This window comes from Bos grunniens, chromosome 8 (assembly GCF_055505025.1).
Source record: "Bos grunniens cultivar Pamir isolate PY7600 chromosome 8, Bosgru_T2T1.0, whole genome shotgun sequence".
Taxonomy (NCBI): Eukaryota; Metazoa; Chordata; class Mammalia; order Artiodactyla; family Bovidae; genus Bos; species Bos grunniens.
The window spans coordinates 80,856,963-80,879,360 of NC_141172.1; the positions used below are offsets into that span (position 1 = coordinate 80,856,963).

Below are 22,398 nucleotides of genomic sequence, written 5' to 3' on the forward strand. Positions count from 1 at the left end.
CTCTTGGTACAAGTGCAGCGATAGGTAGTTCAGAGCTGGTACAATAGTTCTGGCCACAAATCCCTCAAGGATACAGACTCTTTCTGTCTTCTTGCTTCCCCACAAGGCTTTGAAGGTTAAATTTATAGCCCAAGATGGCTACTCTAGGAGTTGCCAACACCTCTGTATTCCAGTCAACAGAAAGGGGATAGGAAGAAGACAAACTTCTGTTCTCTCTGTTTCATAAGTGAAAGTGAAAGTGAAGTCACTCAGTCGTGTCCGACTCTGTGCGACCCCATAGACGGCGCCCATCAGGCTCCACCGTCCCTGGGATTCTCCAGGCAAGAACACTGGAGTGGGTTGCCATTTCCTTCTCCAAAGCATGAAAGTGAAAAGTGAAAGTGAAGTCGCTCAGTCGTGTCCGACTCTTAGCGACCCCATGGACTGCAGCCCACCAGGCTCCCCGGTCCATGAGATTTTCCAGGCAAGAGTCCTGGAGTGGGGTGCCAAAGGGAGTGCTGTATACTCACTCTTACTGTCAGTTAACTAGCCCTTATTCACAAGGCCAGTCTAGCTGTAAGGGAGGCTGGACAATACTGTCTTTATTCTGAATGGTCATGTGTCCGGCTAAGATAGAATATTCTCTTATCTAAAATGTAAGAAATTCTATTTCTGTGAGGAAAAGAGACTGGATATTAAGGAACAGCCAGCAGTCTCTGTCTTCCCTTCCTCTATTGTATTTAGTTCATGTGAGGCAAGCCAGAAATTCTTTTAAAATTAAATCCAACTCACTCAATCTCAGTGGGAATATGAGCTGATAGCTTAAGAGGGAAAAATAGTCATTAATGACAGACATATCTGAAACTAGGTTATATGCACTCCAATTATGCAGACCTTACAAAAATACAACTGCTTATGGCATGAATGAATACTCATAGATATGAATTTTAGAACTGAAAGACTAAAGATTATTAGTAGCCATTGGCTGAATACAAGATGTTAACTCTGTCACCTTGATTCTGTGAAGCATTGATGTTCATCAAAAATATTTTCTGGAAAACTATTTTTTAAATGAATCATGGCAGCATTATAAATAAAAATTCCTGAACACTCTTGAACCCAATCAAAATAATTTTGTGAGAAATTTATGAGAAAAATTTTGATAGACTTTTGAGTTTTAGCTTTAAGAAGTAATATGAAAATAAGGTAAGCCAAAGTGGGGCTGAGGTAGACTTTCCCATTAGTTTGCTGGGCTGAATATTTTACTTTTACTATTTGATGGTGTCTTTTCTATCTAAATATAATTCTATATTTAAAAATGTGTGAAGACTGAAAATACAAAAGCAGAACTAGAGACAGAGAGTAAAATAAAAACAATGAGTTTTGATCTTTAAATCTTCATCTTATTTTTATATGAAGAGTGAAAGCTTGCTGACTTTAACCAACTCATGTTTAAAAATGAAACATTTATCGCTGTGCTTATGTATCAAGAATATACAATGACTTATATTTACCTTTTTCTTTGTATTTTGATATTTAAGAAACTGACATTAAAGAATCAAGATTTTGTTTTTAAATCTTTCAAATTAAAACCAAAGTATCTCCTCTGTAGGAAAGATGTCACTTACTATAATTTTAACTGTGATACAAAAAACCTTCACAGGACATACACCATATTTTACATAAACCATAAACCAGGTTTTAGAAGTTGATTTCTTTTTAAAAGAAGATTACATTTTTCATAATAATTTTCTTTGTAAAATCTAACTTTTCCTACATAATCATGAGAAACAGGTAGAAAGGAAAAAAGACAAAGGAAGCAGATCTTTACTCTTGTAAATATAAACATAATAATATAAATTGTCATTTGAAGCATGATCATGAGTAGTGCTACATGAATGACTGAGAAAAAAATAACAGCTCATATCAAGTGGTTTGTTGTCTTGGCTCTGTTTGTTTTAACTGCCACATGCAGAGCTTTAAGTGCATAGTTTTCTGTGTTCTTTTTACCCTGAACCATCAAAATGATGGTTCTGCTTCTAAACCAACTTTTTATAACTTGTTAATATCAGAAATGACCATGCTCTTGACTTCAATCCAAGTTTTAAAGTTCTATTTGAAATCTTTCATGTAAAACAGAGTATTTTCTGGAGTAAATTTCATTATGCCAATTTAACGCCATGATCAATTTTATGTTACAGTTAAACTGTCTTGTGTTTTCATTTTTACTAAAATCATTTTAGCTGGAATCAATTCCAGTTCTTTTACATGAAAACTTTAAAATTATAATTTAGTATTATTTTTTCTCTTCATGAGTATAACAGTCATTGGAGCTTATGACATTATGAACTTTCATTTGTCGTTAATTAACAAAGGTTAATTTTTTTCTACACAAACTTTGTAGATCTAAATTTTTACAAGAGTATTTGATATTTACATCAGTTCAGTCTCTCAGTCGTGTCCAACTCTTTGCGACCCCATGGACTGCAGCACTCCAGGCCTCCCTGTCCATCATCAACTCCCAGAGTTTACTCAAACTCATGTCCATTGAGTCAGTGATGCCATCCAACCATCTCATCCTCTGTCATCCCCTTCTCCTCTGCCTTCAATCTTCCCCAGAATCAGGGGCTTTTCAATGAGTTGGTTCTTTGCATCAGGTGCCCAAAGTATTGGATTTTATGCTTCAGCATCAGTCCTTCCAATGAATATTCAGGACTGATTTTCTTTAGGATGGACTGGTTGGATCTTCTTGCTGTCCAAGGGACTCTCAAGAGTCTTCAACACCACAGTTCAAAAACATTAATTCTTAGGTGCTCAGCTTTCTTTATAATTCAACTCTCACACCCATACATGACTACTGGAAAAACCACGGCTTTGACTAGATGGACTCTGATGCTGGGAAGGATTGGGGGCAGGAGGAGAAGGGGACACGACTGAGTGACTGAACTGAACTGAACAGGCAGGATGATCTTATAAAACCAGATCCTGTCACTTGCATGTTTAAAACTCTTCACTGACTTCCGACTATATTTAAAATAAAATCTACATCTCCTAAAAACAAGGCTCTGCAAGATCAGAACTCTCCTTGCCTTGATAATCTCATCATCTATTCTTTCCCTGGACTTCCCGGGTGGCTCAGATGGTAAAGAATCCGCCGGCATTGCAGGATACCTGGGCTCAATCCCTGGGTTAGGATGATCACCCCTGGAGGAGGGCATGGCAATCCATTCCAGTACCCTTGCCTGTAGAATCCCCATGGACTGTAGCCTGCCAGGCTCCTCTGTCCATGGGGATCGCAAAGGGTCAGACACGACTGAGCAACTAAGCACAGCACAGCATATTCTTCCCCTGGCCTATTTTCTCACTTAAGGACAGCACTACATTCTGTCCTCTACCCATAGTTTTCCATCCTTTTCTTGTTTGTTCTTACTCCAGATCTTCACTGAGCTGGCTTTTCCCCTTCTCAGTTTAAGGAGCCTCTTTATCGGGCCCTTCTTTACATCCCTCCTGTAGTTTTGGGGTAATTCACATAAATTATTTGGTTTTTCAGTCAAAATAAAAGTTACATTTACACTATGTTCAGTTCAGTTCAGTCGCTCAGTCGTGTCTGACTCTGCTACCCCATGAACTGCAGCACGCCAGGCCTCCCTGTCCATCACCAACTCCCAGAGTTCACTCAAACTCACATCCATTGAGTCAGTGATGCCATCCAGCCATCTCATCCTCTGTCGTCCCCTTCTCCTCCTGCCCCCAATCCCTCCCAGCATCAGAGTCTTTCCCAATGAGTCAACTCTTCACATGAGGTGGCCAAAGTACTGGAGTTTCAGCTTTAGCATCATTCCTTCCAAAGAACACCCAGGACTGATCTCCTTTAGCATGGACTGGTTTGATCTCCTTGTAGTCCAAGGGACTCTCAAGAGTCTTCTTCAACACTACAGTTCAAAGGCATCAATTCTTAGTTAAATCGCTCAGACGTGTCCGACTCTTTGCGACCCTGTGGACTGTAGCCCACCAGGCTCCTCCATCCATGGGATTCTCCAGGCAAGAATACTGGAGTGGGTTGCCATTTCCTTCTCCAGGGGATCTTCTCTACCCTGGGATCGAACCCAGGTCTCCCACATTGCAGCCAGACGCTTTAACCTCTGAGCCACCTATAGTCTATTAAATGTGCAATAGTATTATGTCAAAAATACATATCTTAATCAAAATAATTTAATGCTAAAAAATGCTAACCATTATCTGACAGTGGTAGAGTTGCCCAGTGACCTAAAGTGAGGTGCAATAAATGAGGTATGCCTAAAATATCTTTGCGGAGTTATTCAATGTTCACTTTCTTAATTAGAAAGTAATCTCCATGAGGCTAGGCATTCTGTCTGTTTTGTCATTGCAGTATCTCCGATTCTGTAACCGTGCTTGCCTGGAACATAAGTGGACTTTTAATTAATTGCCGTTGAATGAGTGAGTATACAAACAAGGGTTATATACAGAAGAGGAAGAGCAAAATAAGGAATAAAAAGTCCATGTCTGTATTTCAATAACATTTTTTTTTTTTTTCTGAAGTGCATATAAGATTTTGGAAGAGTAGTTAGGTGAGGGCAACCGCACACAACCCAAACCAAGCCTTTTTCTCGCCTTTGCATGCCCGAGGTAGCATCACGCCTGCGCAGACTCTACTGCCCCACCCCTCTAATCAAGGGGGCCGGGGCTAGATGGACCTCCGCTTGGGCGCGCGAAGATGACATCACTCGGCGCGTGCCCGGGTAGCCCGTGGTAGCACCCAGTCTGAGGAAGTGGAGACCCGCGGGCAGGCGGCTGAGACAGGTAACCTGTTCGCTCTCTGTTGGGTCCCTGCCTTCATCTCCAACGGCACCGGGATGGCGGCGGGGCCAGCAGCGTCCCGTTTTGAAGGCGGCTGGGAGCCCGCCTCTGCCCTCATCTTTCTTAATCAGTGGGGTGCCCATTCCGTCTGTCCTCCCAGAATCCGGAGGCTGAACCCGTTCTGGGGACTGGCCTGAGCGTGCCACTTCTCTCCGCCTCAGCTCTCGGCGTGGCGATGGGTTCCGACGATCCTTTCTCCGGTGGCACAGACGCTTCCTCAGACTGCAGCTGCCACCGCCTTCCTCAGTTGTCTCCAGGCCCACCTCACCCGCTTCTCTCCGCTCCTACCCCCTATATAGGGCTTATCTCCAATCTTGTTTACGGAGACAGAACGGCTTTCGATTCTGTTCATTTCCTCTTGCAGCGACACCCAGCCATCTCCCCTCGGATCCTTACTGAGAGTACCAAGTTTTGAGTTTTTGTGTCCCTTTAGAGCATTGGTTCACTGTCAGTAAGGAGTTTTGTTCATTAAAGCATGTATAATATTTGTTGGGTAAAGGGCTGGCGCAGTAATGTGAAAATTTATTGCAGCAATAAATGATCTACATGGCATCCAATCAGCTGTCGAGATAGATGAAACAGCATTTCATTGAAATGCTCCTGTCCCTGGTTTTTTTTTTTGTTTTGTTTTTTCAAGCAAAGATGACAATTACCCTCACAAAGGTAGCTGTCAAAATAAATAAGCAACAGTACCTAACTGGAAATGTTTAGACTGCCCCCAAATAATAGAATTTCGTGTTTTTTATACGGGAATACAGGTTATTACAAAACCAACCAGAGTTGACGTGGGAGGAGAAACAGGAGTCCGACTTTTTTTTTGTCTTATCGATGGTTCGTTTTTGTATTTTCTTGTACTTTTAGTATGTCTAAATTTTTTGAATAGGGCATATGATACTGTCTTTCTGGGATGCCTATGATGACTTGATAATTGGTAAGATTAGTTTCTTATATTTGGGGAACAGGTAGAAAAAGGTTAGAGAATAGTACTAGTCGCTCATTGTTGACCATCTGCTATATCACAGCGACTGTGTTCAGTACTTTGCATGTGTATTTTCCTGAGCTCACACAAGAACCTTTTGAGTTAGAAATCCGTATCCTCAACTTATAGAAATGGAAACTTTGGCCCAGTTATGTGAAAATAACTTGCCAAAAATTAACAGTAACTATACTGGAGGAGACAAGCTTGAAGTTCAGGTCTATGTATGACTTGAAAGCCTGTACTTCTTAAAAAATTATAATTGTACTATGATAAAATTCTAGGCTTTTTACAATAATAATGGATAATTCTGTGAGTTTATTCACTTGTCTATCTAAATGATTTAACATTTTCTAATATCTTTAGTATTAAGTTCTCATATACCTAGAATCAAAACCCCTGAAAAGTTTATTTATTTATGATCCCCTTACACACACACACACACACACTTTTCTTTAAGAATGAGGTAATTGGCAAATAAGATTGCTGAGGACCTTTCTGTTTGGAACTCTTGCAGAATAAGTAATTTTGGACAGTTGAAATTTTTACCCCTTTAGAAATGAAAATCGTATTGACTGTTTTTGATGGAAAATTTTTAAATGCACTAAATAATTCTTTGCCTTCTTAAACAGTAAGTATGCTGAACATATTTTAACTTTGCCTTATGTCTCAGAGCAGTCATTATGAATTTCATTTATTGTTATGTTGTGATTTGGTGATTTTTGTTATATTTGACCCCTCAAACTGCTTTGCATTTTGAGTTTTCCTGTACTTTTTGTAGTCCATTCCTTAGGATCAGCAAGAAATTGTAAACCATAACAATTAAAAATAAGGCCCCAGAAACCATACTTCCAGGATTCCAGTCCTTGCTGTGTCACTTACTAGTAGGACAGTGAGTCCAGACAAGATAGTTGACCTCTTCATTTGTAAAATAGGAATAATAAGAATACTTGTCTGAGATTGTTGTTAGGGTAATATTACATATTAACTACTGAGTTAGTAGTACATATAAAGAGGTTATAGGACACCAGGCATACTGTAAGAGCCATATAAATGTTTGCTAATATTATTAGTCTGATTTTGGCCTCTGATTCTTTGAATATTGTATTATAGTTCTCTGAAACACTTTTTTTTTAGTTTAGGTATGGTAGATTTACAGTGTTGTGTTAGTTTCGAGTGTACAGTGAAGGGATTCAGTTATACGTGTATGTGTATATATATATATATTCTTTTTCAGATTATTTTCCATTATAGATTATTACAAAACGTTGAATATAGTTCCCTGTCCTTATTTATTTGTTTTATATGTAGTAGTGTCTATTTGTTAATCTCAAACTGCTAACTTATCCATCCCCTCACTTTCTTCTTTGGTAACCGTAAATTTGTTTTCTGTGTCTGTGAGTCTGTTTCTGTTGTGTGAATAAGTTTATTTGTATTGTATTTTTAGTTTCCACAAATGATTTTATATGGCATTTGTCTTTCTCTGTCTGACCTATTTCATTTAGTATGGTAATCCCTAGGACCATCCATATTGCTGCAAATGGCATGATTTCATTCTTTTGTATGACTGATTAATATTCCATTGTGTGAATATATATATATGAATGTACATACATACCATATCTTCTTTATCCATTCATCTGTTGATGAACCATTAGATTGCTTTCGTATCTTGGATATTGTAAGTGATGCTGCTGTGAACATCGGGGTTCTGTGTGTATCTTTTTAAATGAGACATTTTGCCCAGGAGTGGGATTGCAGGATCATATGGTAATTCTATTTTTAAGTTTTTAAGGAACCTCCACACTGTTCTCCATAGTGGCTGCACCAATTTATATTCCCACAACAATGTAGGAGGGTTCTTTTTTCTCTATACTCTTTGCAGCATTTATTATTTGTAGGTTTTTTTTTTTTGGTAGATATTTTAAAGATGGCCATTTTGACTGGCGTGAGGCGATACCTTATTGTAGTTTTGATTTGCATTTCTCTATGAAACTTGTTATTCTTTTGTTGTTGTTCAGTTGCTCAGTCATGTCCAACGCTTTACGACCCCATGGACCATGGCACGCAGTCCTTCACTATCTGCCTGAGTTTGCTCAAACTCATGTCCACTGAGTCGGTGATGCCATCCAACCATTTCATCCTGTCTCCACCTTCTCCTTTTGCCCTCCATCTTTCCCAGCATCAGGGTTTTTTCCAATGAGAAATACTATTCTTTGAATAGTATTTATTTTTTATTTTTCCGAACTTTAAACTTTTTCTTTTGTATTGGTGTATAGCCAGTTACAGAGAAGGCACTGGCAACCCACTCCAGTACTCTTGCCTGGAAAATCCCATGGACAGAGGAGCCTGGTAGGCTGCAGTCCATGCAGCCTAGAGTCGGACACGACTGAGCGACTTCACTTTCTCTTTTCCCTTTCATGCATTGGAGAAAGAAATGGCAACCCACTCCAGTGTTCTTGCCTGGAGAATCCCAGGGACGGGGGAGCCTGGTGGGCTGCTGTCTATGGGGTTGCACAGAGTCGGACATGACTGCAGCGACTTAGCAGCAGCAGCAGCAGCATAGCCAGTTAACGACGTTGTGGTAGTTTCAGGTGAACAGTGAAGGGACTCAACCATACATATACATGTATCCATTCTCCCCCAAACCTCCTTCCCATCCAGGCTGGTACATAACATTCCATGTGCTATATAATATGTCCTTGTTGATTATCCATTTTGAATATGGTAGTGTGTATATGACTTACCCAAACTCCCTAACTGTCTCTTCCCCATGACAACCATAAGTTCATTTTCTAAGTCTGTGAGTCTTTTTCTGTTTTGTAGTTCATTTGTGTCATTTCTATTTAAATTCTATATATAAGGGATGCCGTACCATATTTCTCCTTCTCTGTCTGACTTACTTCACTCAGTCTGACACTCCCTAGGTCCATCAATGTTGCTGCAAATAGTGTTATTTCATTCTTTTTGATGGCTGAGTAATATTCCATTGTATATATGTACCACACCGTCTTTATCTGTTCTGTCACAGGACATTTAGTCTGCTTTCATGTCTTGGCTGTTGTAAACAGTGCTGCAGTGAAGATTGGGGTGCATGTATCCTTTAAAATAATGGAGCTTTAATTTCTGTTTGAAATTAAAGTATTTGGGAAATATTTCACGGACAGAGGAACCTTGTGGTCTGTAGTCCATGGGGTCACAAAGAGTCGGACACAACTGAGTGACTTCACTTTCGCTTTTAGTGTTTTAAATTATGGTTTAATTTGAATAGTTTCTACTCTTGAATATCATTTGATTTACACTTCCATTTATGGTGCTCTGCACAGGTATACTATTGCACTCATGTTATCATGCTTCTTTTTGAATAAGTACATCCTTATAAAACCACCATTATGTATTGGTCTCATATAAGGTATCTCCTCAGTATAAGGTATCTCTTTCCTTCTTGCACCTTTCAAGGAGCTATACAAAAACTGACTGTATCAACAAGGTGAAATAATGTTCCTTAAAAAATTTGCAAGGTATGTACCCATTTTCAGATGTGTGCTTTAAACCAAGAGCAGCTAAGAGTTGATAGATGTCCATAGTTAGGAACTTGAACATAAATTATCTATCCTTTATTTTAATACTATTAAGGCTGCTAATCATCTTAAAACTTCTTGTTGAAAATATAGGCTATATTTTTTAAAGTTTTCTTAAAGATGGTTAAATGTACATAACATGAAATTTTTTAGTATACAGTTCATTGGCATTAAGCACATACAGCGAAGCGAAGCGAAGTTGCTCAGTCGTGTCTGACTCTTTGTGACACCATGGACTATAGCCTACCAGGCTTCTCAGTCCATGGAATGTTCCAGGCAAGAGTACTGGAGTGGGTTGCCATTTCCTTCTCCAAAGCACATACAGAGTGTTGTTTAATTATCGTCACTATTTTCAGAAATGTTTATCTTCCCAAACAAAAATTCTGTAGCCATTAAACAACAGCGCCTCATCCCCCTCACTTCCTACACCATCCTGCCCAGCTCCTGTTATTCTACTTTCTGTCTCTATGAATTTGCCTATTCTAGGTTCCTTGCACAGGTGGAACCATACACCATTTTCCCTTTTGTGTCTGGATTGGTTCATTTGGCATGTTTGTACGGTTTATCCAAGTTATAGCATATATCAGAATTTCATTCCTTTTATAGCTGAATAATATTCCATTGTATTACCTACCACATGCTGTACTTTTGAAGCATATTGAATTTTGCTTCTTTAAACGTTTAAAAATTTTTCAATCTTTTATTTTATTTTTAACTTATTTAAACTGAAAAAAAAAAAAGCTCACCAGTTTCTCTCATCTCCCACCTTGGTTACTGATTGATTCCACATGTAAGAGATCAGACAGTATTTTTTTCTGTCTGACTTATTTCACCTAGCATAATGCCCTCATGGGTCATCCACACTGTCACAAAGGGCAGGATTTTGTTCTTTGTTATGACTGAATAATATTCCATTGTGTGTATATACCACAGTTTCTTTATCTGTTTACCCACTGATGGAAACTTAGGTTGTTTCCTTATCTTGGTTATTGTAAATAATGCTGCAGTGAACATGAGGGTACATATTCCCAGGTGGCATTAGTGGTAAAGAACCCACCTCCCAGTATAGGAGACATAAGAGACTTGGGTTCAGTCCCTGGGTCAGGAAGATCCTCTGCAGGAGGGCTTGGCAACTCACTCCAATATTCTTGCCTGGAGAATCCCATGGACAGAGGAGCCTGACAGGCTACAGTCCATAGAGTCACAAAGAGTTGGACGTGACTGAAGCAACTTAGCATGTATCTTTTTGAGTTAGTGTTTTTGTTTGTTTGGATAAATACCCAGAAGTGGAATAGCTCGAAATTATGGTAGTTTTATTATTTTTAATTTTTTGAGTAATCTCTATTCTATTTCCCATAGTGGCTGGACCAGTTCTCACTAATAGTGCACAGGGGTTCTCTTTTCTGTACATCCTTGCCCACACTTGCTGTTTTCATCCTTTTTGAAAATAGGCATTCTGATAGGTTTGCAATGATATCTCAATGTGGTTTTGATTGGCATTTCCCTGATAATTAGTGATACCAAGCACCTGATAATTAGTGATATTAAGTACCTGTTGGCCATCTATACATCTTCTTTAGACAAATGGCTCTTCAGATGCTCTGTCCATTTTTCAATTGGATTTTGTTGTTACTGAGTTGTATGAATCCTTTATGTATTTTGGATGTCAGCCCTTTGTCAGATACATGATATATGAATCTTCTCCCATTCAGAAGGTTGCCTTTTCATTTTATTGATGGTTTCCTCACTTTGCAGAAACTTCTTAGTTTCATGTGCTCTGAATTGTTTGTTTTTGCTTCTGTTGCTTTTGCTTTTGGTGTCAGATGCAAAAACTCATGACAAAGACTGATGCCAAGGAGCTTCATTCGTTCATTCATTCATTCATGTTAGTTGCTCAGTTGTGTCTGACTCTCTGTGACCCCATAGACTGTAGCCCGCCAGGCTCCTCTGTCCATGGGATTCTCCAAGCAAGAATACTGGAGTGGGTTGCCATGCCCTTCTTCAGGGGATCTTCCTGACCCAGGAATTGAACCCGTGTCTCCTGCACTGCATGAAGATTCTTTACCTTCTGAGCCACCAGGAAAGCCCCTGCCAAGGATCTTATCACCTATATATTCTTTAGGAGTTTTATGACTTCAGATCTTACATTCAAATCTCTAATCTGTCTTGAGTTGATTTTGTATGTGATGTAAAATAGCGGTCCAGTTTCATTCTTTTGTATGTGGTTGTCCAATTTTCCCAGCACCATTTGTTGGAGAATTTTCTTTGCCTCATTGTATATTCTTGGCTCCTCTGTCTCCCATCCAAGTACTAACCAGGCCTGACCCTACTTAGCTTCTGAGATCAGATGCGATCTGGCGCATTCAAGGTGGTATGGCCGTAGACGCCTTTGTCATAAATTAATTAACCATAGATGCATGGGTTTATTTTTAGGTTCTCTATTCTGCTTAGTTGATTATGTGTCTGTTTTGTGTGTATGTGTCTGTGTGTGTGTGAATTATGCCTCTTTATACCTCTCATTTCCTGTGGTATGAACTTAACACTTGATGATTTGATTTGATTGTGAGTTCCTCGAAGATCAAGATTGGAGATAACAACTGAAGTAACATTGTTATTGAACTTTGAACAAAATACTTGGTGACAGTGTTAAACTGGAGCTTGAGTACACATTATGTTGTTGTAGTTCAGTTGGTTCAGTCACCAAGTTGTGTCCTACTTTTTGTGACCCCATGAACTGCAGCACTCCAGGCTTCCCTGTCCTTCTCTTTCTCCCACAGTTTGCTCAAACTCATGAGTTGATGATGCCATCCAATCATCTCACCCTCTGTCTCCCCTTTCTCCTCCTGCCTTCAGTCTTTCCCAGCATCAGGGTCTTTTCCAGTGAGTTGGTTCTTTGCATCAGGTGGCCAAAGTATCAGAGTTTCAGCTTCAGCATCAGTCCTTCCAATGAATATTCAGGGTTGATTTCCTTTAGAATTGACTGGTTTGATCTCCTTGCAATCCAAGGGACTCTCAAGAGCCTCCTATAAGAGTATACATTATAGTGTTGTTTTTCTTCTCACCTAATATTTAGTCAAAAATAGTAAGGAAAATAATAATGATGACTTTCTTAGCATTTCTATAGTGGTTATAGTATGCCAGCATTGTTTCAAGCACTTTACCTATGAAGTAGGTACTATCATTGTTCTGTTTTGCCAAAGAAGAAACTGAGGCACAGAGAAATTAAACGAATTGTTAAAATTGCAAGGCTGTTAGGTGGTGAAGTTTGCTCTAGAGTTGATCTATCCTAAATTTTGAGCTGACCAACCATTAAGTCATCATCAACTTTGCGGTGTAAATTGTTTTGCCTACCACACTCTTTCTCTGTCCTCATCTTTTATATAATATTTAAAATGGAACATTACTTTTGAGCTTAGTAGGAAATGGAAGAGCAACTGAACCCAAACTGTCAACTGTCAAAAGGATAACACGTGCTTCTCATTTGAATGGAGTGATAGCATTTTAATGAAATTTAGACTGCATTTTTACAGCTTAGTTCATCTTATCTTTTTCTAAGAGCCTTGTCTTTGAAAAGCAGATCCTAAAACTTTTTATGATCTCATATTGCATATATATTATGTTGGTGTTTGACTTTAGATATTGTACAATTCCCACACTGCTGTACTATGGGTAAAGAGAGCTTTTTATTCATAATGTTGTTATTGACTGTCACAATGGTTTATAGTACATTCATTTTATTGCTAACTCATTACTCTATGTTGCTTGATTCCTGAAGAAATTATTCTGAGATAGCATTTTTCTGTATATAATCAGTACCATTATACTTTTTTTTCTTGGCCTTTGCTTACATTTTATTTCTTTGACACTTGGAATTGAAGGTTTTGGGTTTTTTTTAACCTTCAATTTAATCAGGATATGCTCGATATATTTTGACATCAAAGAGGACAAATCAGCCTGTTTCTTTTGGCACCAATAATGTCTTGCATATGTAGCAAGTATGGTGCATATTTGGAGGTAGGAACTGCCTGAGTACTGTCTGGTAGAAATAGAATTGTAGAATGAATGCTCAGGGCACAAAGGTCCTTAGATATATCTTTTTTACCTCTTTATTCAGCAGCTGGGAATCTGAAGCCTGAGATGATTGAATGATTTGCCTATATTTATACAGTAATAGAGCTTTCCCAGTGGCTCAGTGATAAAGAAGCTACCTGCAATGCAGGAGACGCGGTTTCGATCCTTGGGATCCTCCATCCCTCCAGAGGAGGGCATGGCAACCCACTCTAGTATTCTTGCCTAGAGAATTTGCATGAACAGAGGAACCTGGTGGCTAAAGTCCATATGGATGCAAAGAATCAGACATGACTGAAGCTACTTAGCACACACACATGCATATAGTATTAGAATCCATTTTTTAAACTGTTTTTTTTCCCCTAATGTATCAGTGTTCTGTGTTCTTTGGAATCATACCCCATTGTATTTGTGTAATATTCTTACTTGTAAAAGAAAGAAAAGTGGAAGAAAGTGAAAGTTGCTCAGTCGTGTGCGACTGTTTGCGACCCCACTGACTATATAGTCCATGGAATTCTGCAGGCCAGAATACTAGAGTAGGTAGCTGTTCCCTTCTCCAGGGGATCTTCCCAACCCAGAGATCGAACCCAGGTCTCTTGCATTGCAGGTGGATTCTTTACCAGCTGAGCCAAGGCACTCCCCAGTGTTTTGCTCATATACCCTTAATTATGATTTTTCTTTTAATAATATGTCTGGGTGAGAGATAATGACCTGAATTGGACCAGCTGCAGAGAATGAACTAACATGATGGATCCAAGAGATACTTAGATTAAATTGATAGAAGTTTGCAAGTGTTTATGTGTAGGTGAGAATAAGAAATCTAGGGTCATCTCTAGGATTCTAGTGTGGGTAACCGAGTAGATGGTGATGTCATTCACTAAGAAAACTGAGAAGAAATCAGGGCTGGATATATGACTTGAAGTTACTAGAGCATGCATTGCGCAAATAAGATGGAAGCTAGAACTATAGGACACACCAACAGCTAGGAGGTGGGAAAAGGAAAGACCACAGAGGAGAGAATGGTATTGCAAACACCAAAACAGGAGAGCATTTTAAGGAGGGTGTGGTAATTTGTGTTAATGTCCAAAATTAAGGGCTGAAAGAACCCACTGAAATTGATACAGGAAGTCATTTGTCTCCACTGTGGAGTTTGGTGGCATAGTAGGAATGTGAGCAGGGAGTAGTGGGCTGAAAGGGAGATAGAATAATAGGGAAAGGACTGAAGCCAGTTCTTTTAAGGAATTTGGCTGTGAGAAGAGAGAGATATGGAAGGAAAAGTGTTTGTTTATTTGTACTTTTTCCCCCCTAAGAAAGGATAGAAACAATCACTTATTTCTCAAGTGAAAGGGCTGGGAAAGAGGATGGAGTTCAGGTAGATGATTTAGGGAGTTAGGTAATTGTTGTAGTAGTGTCAAGGAGGAGACCAGCATGATATGGTATCCAGTGTTTGCTGGAACAGGATGGATACTTCTTCCATTTTCCTAAGAGAATAAGGAGAAGAATGGAGATAGATGTAAATAATTCCCCCATAGGATGGGGAAGAAATATGTGGAAGTTCTTGTCTATTGTTCAGTTGCTCAGTCATGTCCAACTGTTCGTGACCCAGTGGACTGCAGCATGCCAGGTTTCCCCGTCCTTCACTGTCTCCCAGAGTTTCCTCAAACTAGTGTCTGTTGAGTCAGTGATGCCATTCAGCCATCCCATCCTCTGTCACTCCCTTCTCTTCCTGCCCTCGATCTTTCCCAGCATCAGGGTCTTTTCCAGTGAATCAGCTCTTCACATCAGGTGGCCAAAGTATCAGAGCTTCAGCATCAGTCCTTCCAATGAATAGTCAGGGTTGATTTCCTTTAGGATTGAGTGGTTTGTTCGAGAGTCTCAAGAGTCTTGAGGGTTTCTCAAGAGTCTTCTCTAGCACCACAGTTTGAAAGCCTCAGTTCTTCAGCCTTCTTTAGTGTCCAACTCTCACATCCATACATGCCTACTGGAAAAACAATAGCTTTGACTGTATCGAACTTTGTTGACAAAGTGACGTCTCCATTTTTTAGTACTCTAACTTTGTCATAGCTTTTCTTCCAAGGAGCAAGCATCTTTTGATTTCGTGTCCATAGTCACCATCTGCAGTGATTTTGGAGCCCAAGAAAATAAAGCCTGTCACTATTTCCATTTTTTCCCCATCTATTTGCCATGAAGTGATGGGACCAGATGCCATGATCTTAGTTTTTTGAATGCTGAGTTTTAAGCCAGCTTTTTCATTCTCCTCTTTCACTTTCAGTGAGAGGCTCTTTAGTTCCTCTTCACTTTCTGCTGTAAGGGTGGTATCATCTGCATATCTGAGGTTATTAATATTTCTCCTGGCAATCTTGATTCCAGCTTGAGCTTCATCTAGCCCGGCATTTCGCATGATGTACTCTGAATAGAAGTTAAATAAGCAGGGTGACAGTATACAGCCTTGACATACTCCTTTCCCAATTTGGAACCAGTCCATTGTTCTATGTCCAGTTGTTTTTTTTTTTTAATTTAAATTTATTTATTTTAATTGGAGGCTAATTACTTTACAATATTGTATTGGTTTTGCCATACATCAGCATGAATCTGCCACGGGTGTACATGTGTTCCCCATCCTGAACCCCCCTCCCACCTCCCCCATCCCATCCCTCTGGGTCATCCCAGTGCACCAGCCCCGAGCATCCTGTATCCTGCATCAAACCTGGACTGGCGATTCATTTCTTATATGATATTATACATGTTTCAATGCCATTCTCCCAAATCATCCCACTCTCTCCCTCTCCCACGGAGTCCAAAAGACTGTTCTATACATCTTTGTCTCTTTTGCTGTCTCACATACAGGCTTATTGTTACCATCTTTCTAAATTCCATATATATGCGTTAGTATACTGTATCGGTGTTTTTCTTTCTGGCTTACTTCTCTCTGTATAATAGGCTCCAGTTTCATCCACCTCATTAGAACTGATTTAAATATATTCTTTTTAATGGCTGAGTAATACTCCATTGTGTATATGTACCACAGCTTTCTTATCCATTCATCTGCTGATGGCTATGTCCAGTTCTAACTGGTGCTTCTTGACCAGCGTACAGGTTCTTTAGGAAGCAGGTAAGGTGATCTGGTATTCCTATCTCTTTAAGAATATTCCACAGGTTGGTGACCAATACGAAGGCTTTAGCATAGTCAACGAAGCAGAAGTAAATGTTTTTTTCTGAAATTCCCTTGCTTTTTCTATGATTCAGTGGATGTTGGCAATTTGCTCTCTGGTTCCTCTGCCTTTTCTAAATCCAGTTTGTACATCTGGAAGTTCTTGGTTCAGGTACTGTTGAAGCCTAGCTTTTGAGCATTACCTTGCTACCATGTGAAATGAGTGCAGTTGTGTGGTAGTTTGACCATTCTTTGGCACTTCCTTCTTTGGAATTGGAATGAAAACTGACTTTTTGCAGTCCTGTGGCCACTGCTAAGTTTTCCAAATTTGCTGACATATCAAGTGCAGCACTTTAACAGCAGCATCTTTTAGGATTTGTAATAGCTCAACTGGAATTCCATCACCTCCACTAACTTTGTTTGTAGGAATGCTTCCTAAGGCCCCCTTGACTTCACACTCTAGGTAGGTGTAGCTGTAGGTGAGTGATCACACCGTTTTGATTATCTGGGTCATTAAGATATTTTTTGTATAGTTCTCCTGTGTATTCTTGCCACCTCTTCTTAATATCTTCTGCTTCTGTTAGGTCCATACTGTTTCTGTCCTTTATTGAGCCCATCTTTGCATGAAATGTTCCCTTGGTATCTCTAATTTTCTTGCAAAGGTCTCTTGTCTTCCCCATTCTATTGTTTTCCTCCATTTCTTTGCACTGATCACTGAGGAAGGCTTTCATATCACTCCTTGCTATTCTTTGGAACTCTGCATTCAGATGGCTGTATCTTTCCTTTCCTCCTTTGTTTTTCGTTTTTCTTAGTGAAACAACTGACGTTGCTGATACTGAGTGTTTGATTTGGAGGAGAATGAGGGATTGATGGGACAGAGTTTAAAACAGTCATAGAAGGAAAAAGAGTGAGTGAAGAGGTAACTAGGGAGAGATAAGAAGGACTGCCTGCCTGCTAATGCTGAGCATTTTGCTGAGGTTTAATCTCAATACATAGTGTCAGCTACTTTTATGATTATGGAACATGTTTGTTTTGCTTTTGTTGAGCTCAGTGCACCAAGTTTAAAAGTAGAAAATTTTGAGGATTTAATTGGTTGAGGATTATGTTTTTATAAAACAAGTGTGTCAGAAGGATGAAAAGGCAAGAGAATTGAGGTTGAAATGTTCTAAGAGTGATTGAGGAATGGACCAGTTATCTAAAGAGGACCATAGAGCAGGGCTTCTCAACTTTAGAAACATAATTTTCTGTTGTAGGGTCTGTCTTGTGCATTGTGGGATGGTCAGCATCCCTGACATCTACTTACTAGATGCCAGTAACAGCCCCCTCCAGTTTTGACAACTAAAAGTGTCTCCAAACATTGTCAATTGCCCTCTGAGGGGCAAAATCACTTCCAATTGGAACCACTACCTTACAGTCAGAGGAGCAGATGGATTGGAAATAATCAGAAGGCTGAGGGACTGACTTTGCCGATAAAGGTCTGTCTAGTCAAAGCTCTGTTTTTTTCCAGTAGTCATGTATGGATGTGAAAGTTGAACCATAAAAAGAAGAATTGACTGCTTTTGAACTGTGGTGTTGGAGAAGACTCTTAAGAGTCCCTTGCACTGCAAGGAGATCAAACCTGTCCATCCTAAAGGAAATCAGTCCTGAATATTCATTGGAAGGACTGATGCTGAAGCTGAAGCTCCAATACTTTGGCCTCCTGATGCAAAGAACTGACTCATTGGAAAAGACTCTGATGCTGGGAAAGATTGAAAGCAGGAAGAAAAGGGGATGACAGAGGTTGGATGGCATCACTGACTTGATGGACATAAGTTTGAGCAGGCTTTGGGAGTTGGTGAGGGACAGGGAAGCCTGGTGTGCTGCAGTTCATGGCGTCGCACAGAGTTGGACACGACTGAGTGACTGAACTGAACTTAACTGAGGGACTGAGGTCTCAATGCAATAAATAAAAGAATTGGCAAGTAAGCTAGAGAAAGAGTAGGGAGATAGGAAGTTGTGTTTTGAGATAAAATTATGGAAATTACATATTTCAGAGATAGAGCTATTCCAAGTAATAAAAATTTCAAGAATGGACTATTGGTTTACTGAGTGCAGTGAAGGTGAAGATTGTTGGCACTGAGTAGGTAATTTTGGGAGAGAGAACATAGTCAGAGCAGGTTGGAAAAGCAGCCGTAAGACAGCCTGAGAGTTTCTGAAATAAGATCAGAATTAAGATTTTCTAGATGTTTGTTTTCTTACTCTATCCAATAAGTGTTACTCAAGTCTTTTTCTAACATTGTCAGTTTCTTGACCTTGTACCTCCATGCTGCAGTGCTTTAAAAAGTCATTGAGGGGGACACTTCCTTGGTGGTCCAGTGGTTTAGAATCCACCTGCCAACGTGGGGGACACGGATTCTATCCCTTGTCTGGGAACTAAGATCCCACATGCCAAGAGGCAACTAAGCCCATGTGCCACAACTACTGAGCCCCTGTGCCACAACTACTGAAGCTCACGTGCCCTAGGGCCTGCACTCTGAAACAAGAGAAGCCACTGCAATGAGGAGCCTGCATACCACAAACCAGAGAGTAGCTCCCACTCCCCACGAGTAGAAAAAGCTCATAGGCAGCATTGAAGACCCTGTGTGGTGCAACCAAGATCCAGCACAGCCATAATAAATAAATAAATAAGTCATGGCCACCTGATGTGAAGAGCTGACTCATTTGAAAAGACCCTGATGCTGGGAAAGATTGGGGGCAGGAGGAGAAGGGGATGACGGAGGATGAGATGGTTGGATGGTATCACCGGACACAATGGACATGGGTTTGGGTGGACTCCAGGAGTTGGTCATGGACAGGGAGGCCTGGCATGCTGCAGTTGGTTCATGGGGTCACAAAGAGTCGGACACGGCTGAGCGACTGAACTGAACTGATGGTGTACTTCCCTGACAGTCCAGTAGTTAAGACATCACTTTCCAATGCAAGGGGTGTGGGTTCAATTCCTGACCAGGGAGCTAAGATCCCCACATGGCTCGTGGTCAAAACAAAACAAAACAAAACATAAAACAGAAACCGTATTGTAATAAATTCAATAAAGACTTTAAAAATGAACCATATAAAAATAATCTTTAAAAATAAATAAAATAAAAAGTCATGGAATTCATCCAGCTTATTTATTTTTACAGTGTTTTCCTGATCTGATTTTGTGATCATTTACCTCTAAGTATACCACTTTTCTGGAGAAGGCAATGGTAAGCCACTGCAGTACTCTTGCCTAGAAAATCCCATGGATGGAGGAGCCTGGTAGACTGCAGTCCATGGGGTCCCTACGAATCGGACATGACTGAGCGACTTCACTTTCACTTTTCACTTTCACACAATGGAGAAGGCAATGGCAACCCACTCCAGTGTTCTTGCCTGGAGAATCCCAGGGACGGCAGAGCCTGGTGGGCTGCCGTCTATGGGGTCGCACAGAGTCGGACATGACTGAAGCGACTTAGCAGCAGCAGCAGCAGCAGCATACCACTTTTCAAAAAGCCCTTTGTTCTGTGCTATGTGACTGAATTTCAGGACATGTCTTTTGTGTTTGAACATCTCAGTCTTTGTCTGAAGTAATGTCAGCTTATCCTTAAATCCTGCAACCTCTTAGGTGTTCCCTTTCTTCTCCCACTTGCTCTTTATTGTTTCCTGTTTATTTAGAACATATAATTATGTATGTACAATGTTGATTGAGAGGTAATTACAGTGATCTCAGTAAGCAAAATAAAAATTACTAATAGAATATGCCTTCAAATATGCTTTTTTTCTGTTTGATAAATCCAGACTTCAGTGAAATTTGTATTTTTGCCTTATCTTAATGAACTTATCCTACATTATTCATTAAGAATGAGTACTAAAAAAAAAAAAAGAATGAGTACTAACACCTGTTTTACAAAGCATTAAAAATATACATATTATCAATGGATATAAGTAGACTTAGGCTTTCTTATTGTAAGTATTGTCACTGCAAAATAAGAAGTAAGTAGGTGATATTAAAAGCCTTGATCTTTGAATTGGAATATTTAGTCCATTTACATTTCAAGTATTTTTTTTTATTAAAGTATAGTTAATTTGCAATGCTGTGTTCAAGTATACAGCAAAGTGATTCTTTTTATGACTAGTATTTTATATATATATACACATACATACATACACACCTGCATATATACCACATCTTCTTTATCTATTTATCTATCAGTGGACATTTATGCTACTTCCATGTCTTGACTGTTGTAAATAGTGCTATTATGAGCCTTGGGGTCCACATATCTTTTCAGATTAGAGTTTTCTTGGAATATATGCCCAGGAATGGGATTGCTGGATCAAATGGTAGGTCTATTTTTAATTTTTAAGGAACCTCCATACTCTCCATAGTGGCTGTATATTTTACATTTCCTCCAGCAGTGTAGGAGGGTTCTCTTTTCTCCACACACTTTGTAGCATTTATTATTTTTAGACTTTTTAAAATGATGGCCATTCTGACTAATGTGAGATGATACCTCATTGTAGTTTTGATTTGCATTTTTCTAATAATGAGCATCTTTTCATGTGCCTGTTGGCCATCTGTATGTCTTTTTTAGGGAAATTTCTATTTAGGTTTTCTGCTCATTTTTTGATTGGGTGTTTGATATTACACTGTATAGGCTGTTCATATGTTTTGGAAATTAATCCCTTGTTGGGATTCCTTGGTGGCTCAGATGGTAAAGAATCTGCCTGCAATGCGGGAGACCCAGGTTCAGTCCTTGGGTTGGGAAGATCCCCTGGAAAAGGAATTAACAACCCACTCCAGTATTCTTGCCTGGAAAATCTCATGGATGGAGGAGCCTGGTGGGCTACAGTCCACAGGGTTGCAAAGAGTCAGACACGATTTCACTTCAATCCCTTTTTGGTAGCATTATTTGCAAATATTTCTCCCCGATTTGTAAGTTATCTTTTTGGTATGTTTATAGTTTCCTTTGTAATGTAAAAGCTTTTTAGTTTAATTAGGCCCCATTTGTTTATTTTGTTTTTATTTCCATTATGCTAGGAGATGGACCCAAAAATTATTGCTGGAATTTGTCAAAGAATGTTCTACCTGTGTTTTCCTCTAGGATTTTATAGTATCTGGTTTTACATTCAGGTCTTTAATCCATTTTGAGTTTATTTTTGTGTATGGTGCTGAAGAATGTTCTAATTTCATTCTTTTTCATATACCTGACCTGTTTCCTTAGCATCACTAATTGAAGAGACTTTCTTTTCTCCATTTATATTCTTGTCTCCTTTGTTGTAGATGAATTGACCATAAGTGTGTGAGTTTATTTCTGGGATTTCTGTCCTGTTCCATTGGCCTATGTGTCTGTTTTTGTGCCAGTATCATTCTGATTTGATTACTGTAGCTTTGTAGTATAATCTGAAGTGTGATTCCTCCAGCTCCATTCTCTTTTCTCAAGATTGTTTTGGCTATTCAGGGTCTTTTGTGTTTCCATGTAAGTGTAAAAATTTTTTGTTCTTGTTCTGTGAAAAATGCCTTCGTAATTTAACAAGGATTGCATTAAACCTGTAAATTGCCTTGGATAGGATGGTCATTTTAACAGTATTGATTCTTCCAATCCAAGAACATGGTATATCTTTCCGTGTTTGTGTCATCTTCAGTTTCTTTCCTCACTATCTATAGTTTTCAGAGTACAAGTTTTTTGCCTCCCTAGGTAGATTTATTTCTAGGTATCTTATTCTTTCTGATGCAATAGTAACTAGGATTGTTTACTTAGTTT

The 22,398-nt window shown here is 39.4% G+C and overlaps 1 protein-coding gene across 26 annotated transcripts in view; it reads left to right on the plus strand.

The window, feature by feature from the left end:
• Window positions 1–4,722: 4,722 nt before the first annotated feature.
• AOPEP (aminopeptidase O (putative)) overlaps window positions 4,723–22,398 on the plus strand; it is a 427,206-nt gene continuing 409,530 nt past the window's right edge. For all 26 annotated transcript variants that reach the window (XR_015170185.1, XR_015170180.1, XR_015170178.1 and 23 more), the window contains exon 1: window positions 4,723–4,800. The gene's annotated coding sequence lies outside the window, so the exon portion shown is untranslated. The remainder of the gene's footprint in view (window positions 4,801–22,398) is intronic.